Source organism: Limulus polyphemus, unplaced genomic scaffold (genome assembly GCF_000517525.1).
Source record: "Limulus polyphemus unplaced genomic scaffold, Limulus_polyphemus-2.1.2 Scaffold13605, whole genome shotgun sequence".
NCBI lineage: Eukaryota > Metazoa > Arthropoda > Merostomata > Xiphosura > Limulidae > Limulus > Limulus polyphemus.
Window position 1 is genome coordinate 1 of NW_013679215.1, and position 4535 is coordinate 4535.

The 4535-nt window shown below is 31.4% G+C and overlaps 1 long non-coding RNA gene across 1 annotated transcript; it reads left to right on the forward strand.

Moving 5' to 3' along the window:
* Positions 1-20: 20 nt before the first annotated feature.
* LOC111084103 lies at positions 21-4214 on the forward strand. Its single transcript, XR_002609392.1, has 3 exons — positions 21-42; positions 920-978; positions 4129-4214. It is a non-coding gene; the product is annotated as an uncharacterized LOC111084103 (long non-coding RNA).
* The last annotated feature ends 321 nt before the right edge of the window (positions 4215-4535 follow it).

Below are 4535 nucleotides of genomic sequence, written 5' to 3' on the forward strand. Positions count from 1 at the left end.
TTTGATATCTGGGAGATAGTAAAGTGAATGTATCTGGTTGAGGTATGTATATTATTTGATATATTTTAATATTTGGAAGATAGTATTCCAATTGAATTTACTTGTCTTTTGGAAAATAAAACTTAGCCTAAATTTTTGGTTAATAGTTTAGATTATTTTAATGAATTACAAGAGCCCAAAAACGTAAGGGATTTTCTTAATTTGGAAATAATTGTAGCTTTAATTTCAGAACCGACTTGTTTGGGCATATTTTTAAAGAAGTGAAGGGTGACTATAAATAAAGCCTTAAATTTAAGACGATTACGTCTTAAAAACTACTTGTCTTTACCCAAGATTTCGTGAATAAAAATTATGATTCCCAATATGCCTCTGGGACAAATAGTTTTTGTAAATAATAATTTTAAATCGAGAGTTGTCTTTATAATAATTTCATACATTATTTCAGCTGTATGAGTTGAACTCCTATACAGGAGAATCTGTTGTTATACTAATTCCAGCCATGTAGTTATGATGTTATTTAAAAACAAACAAAACTGTAAATGAATGTAGTAAATTGTGTACCTTAATTGCTAGGCTGTAAATGCTTATTTTTTGATCAGAAGAGAATTTTAAACATTTTTCTGGCAGTTGATACTTATGGGTGTTTTTTCAGCAAACATTAGAATATAACAGTAAATTTAAAATTTGTGTGTTATGATGTTTTAAGCCAAAAACTATATAATAAATTTTTTATGCTTTTCTGACTGGTGGATGTTATTGTAATTTTTGCAAAAAGTAAAAAGGAATTAATTTTTAATATAAATATAAAACAAAATGTGACAATTATATGTACGTAGACAAACATCTTTTGGTTTTTGGTACAGTTTGTAGATTCATTTAGCATTTCACTCTGTTAAGCTAATTTTTTCTCTATTTTTAGGTCATTTATTCAAAACTCAGGATCCCCAGTGGTGTTTTGTCATAATGACCTACAAGAAGGTAAGTGTAAGATTTCAAACTTTGCAAAATTCACGTGTTACTAAAATCTTTTTTATGCCCCACCTGTTGAGCGTAGCAGGGCATATTTATTTGGCCTTTTGTCCTGATCTTGAGGACAGAATATCTCAAGATTGGAAGGATAGATTTTTGACTAAACATATTTAATAGATATTAAGTATAAAGTTGTAGCCTTGGTTAACTTTTGAAGGTCAAGGTCAAAATGTCACTGTTACATAGAAATCTGCTTCATTCTTGTAGATGTAATACCCCCCGAATGGATGATTTTTGACCAAACTTGTACTTGTACAAGAGGTACTACATCATCATATTGGGGGGGGGGGGGCTTATAAATACAGCATAACATTAGTGGGGACATTTCGTGAACTTGTTATTTTTGTAACGTATTAAATCAAAAATTAGTGGTTCTAATTATTAAACTACCATGTGTATTCGAGGCTACTACTTCATTATTAGAAATCTTATTTCATGTGCGTCTGTGTATGTGTTATACATGAATATGGATATATATACAACGAAAAAAACATGAATAAAGAAAAAACATTTGTGTGCTTCAAATTAATTTATTCTAATTAGTTTAGAATTATATTTTAGGTTTTGATTCTTGTACGTAAGGACTAGGACATTGAATGTAAACAAATTTATCCTAATTATGTTTTAGGTTTTGATTCTTGTACGTAAAGACTAGGACATTGAATGTAAACAAATTTATTCTGATTATGTTTTAGGTTTTGATTCTTGTACGTAAGGACTAGGACATTGAATGTAAACAAATTTATCCTAATTATATTTTAGGTTTTGATTCTTGTACGTAAGGACTAGGACATTGAATGTAAACACATTTATCCTAATTATGTTTTAGGTTTTGATTCTTGTACGTAAGGACTAGGACATTGAATGTAAACACATTTATTCTGATTATGTTTTAGGTTTTGATTCTTGTATGTAAGGACTAGGACATTGAATGTATACAAATTTATGCATTAAAATGTTGTTAATTGTCACCAAATAATAGATAATTTTTGATACTATAACTACGGTAAATTTTATGAATTTGTCAGAAACATCTGGATTTTTGTTTTCCTTTTTAATAACTAAAATTATTAATAGAACTAATATGTTTACATAGCCTATCAGTAGATAATATGTACGTGCCCATGTGTGTGTACATATATACATAGCCTATCAGTAGATAATATGTACGTGCCCATGTGTGTGTGTACATATATACATAGCCTATCAGTAGATAATATGTACGTGCCCATGTGTGTGTGTGTACATATATACATAGCCTATCAGTAGATATGTACGTGCCCATGTGTGTGTACATATATACATAGCCTATCAGTAGATAATATGTACGTGCCCATGTGTGTGTACATATATACATAGCCTATCAATAGACGTCCACTCGAGAGAGGCCTCCTAATGAAACCTTTAAAGAAACCTTTTTTTTTGTTCTCTTCGTGTATCTCCTTTAAAAACCTATAAATGTAAGGATAAATTTGTATTTTAACCAAAAAAACATTATTCAAATATTCTGATACTGTAGGTATGATATTAGCACAATCATTCAATACAGATCTGTATAAATGTAAAAGTTTTGCAGCATTTCCTGTGTTTGTGGGGGTAGAGGGGGTAACTCAAATCTCATTATCAGCATTAGTGCAACTTGCATGGAAAATTCTCTGCCATCACACAAAAAATAATGTATTTCTTCATGGAAGTTTTACAGATTAGTATAATAATTCATTTTAATATTTATATTTGCAGTGGTCTGCTTGAAGGCCAGCATTTCGTTCAAAAAACAAAGGGTACAGGTTTACTGGATCTACCATTTTGAATATTTAAGGCAGAAACTCCTTAAAATGCTCGACTCACAATCTGAGGGTTGCGAGTTCAAATTCCCATCACCGGATGTGCCAGCTCTTTCAGCCACTGTTCATTGGAAGAATAGTAGCTCAAGAGTTGGTGGTGTTGACTAGCTGCCTTCCCTCTAATCTGTCACTACTAAATTAGGAACAGTTAGTGTAAATAGCCCTTGCGTAGCTTTGTGTGAAATTCCAAAACACAAACAAACAAGAGCCACTTGATGTGGACCATTCTCCACACATTACAGCACAAAGAGTTCTTTCTGTTGATTTTAGGCACCTGAAGAAACTTCAGTTTTCTGATGTGATTGGAACTGCATTGTCACCTGTCAGTTTCTTGCTGGCTTTGACAACCATTCCATTGTCCCAGCGATGCAACCGTGTGAAAATATGGTTAATTCTGCAACTCTTTTCATTGTTATTTGTATATCTGTGACCTTTATATGCTAGGGTTATTTGTATATCTGTGACCTTTATATGCTAGTGTTATTTGTATATCTGTGACCTTTATATGCTAGTGTTATTTGTATATCTGTGACCTTTATATGCTAGGGTTATTTGTATATCTGTGACCTTTATATACTAGGGTTATTTGTATATCTGTGACCTTTATATGCTAGTGTTATTTGTGTTTCTGTGACCTTTATATGCTAGTGTTATTTGTGTTTCTGTGACCTTTATATGCTAGGGTTATTTGTGTATCAGTGACCTTTATATGCTAGTGTTATTTGTGTTTCTGTGACCTTTATATGCTAGTGTTATTTGTGTTTCTGTGACCTTTATATGCTAGGGTTATTTGTATATCTGTGACCTTTATATGCTAGGGTTATTTGTATTTCTGTGACCTTTATATGCTAGGGTTATTTGTGTATCTGTGACCTTTATATGCTAGTGTTATTTGTGTATCTGTGACCTTTATATGCTAGTGTTATTTGTGTTTCTGTGACCTTTATATACTAGTGTTATTTGTGTATCTGTGACCTTTATATGCTAGTGTTATTTGTGTATCTGTGACCTTTATATGCTAGTGTTATTTGTATATCTGTGACCTTTATATGCTAGGGTTATTTGTGTACGATGTCAGAAAAAGGATAGATTTGTATTATTGTGAGGTTTTATATATTTACTGAAGGACTGAGTGTATTAAAATGTTACCCTAATTACATTTGTGTCATAAAATTTGAAAATCATTGTATCTAAGAAAGCTACGTAAGTGATGATGAAGTGACTAGTTTTGAACTTCTTGTTTTATTTTTTAAAGGAAATATCCTGTTGCCTGAAAGACGAAATTCCAACGAGGACAAAGTAATTTTTATTGACTTTGAATACTGTAGTTACAACTATAGGTATGTATTGACTGATCACTAACTATCAATAAATAAAAGTAAATTACAAATTAATGCTTTTGTCATGATAGTTATGAATGATTATGTCAGACTCCCTGTGATTTAATCTTTGTCTTAGTTTTCTCTTTTCGATTCTTCTGATAAGGATTACTTTTCCATAGCTCTAGTTAACCTATAGATGTGAGTAAAAGTAAAAGCAGTAATACATAAAATAAGATAATAGAAATTGCTTTCTACTTTTCAAGGCATAGGCAGTGGAACCAGAGTAGGGCACTGAGGGCAAGTGCCATCCAATTTTGACCCAGTAGATAGAAACATGTTT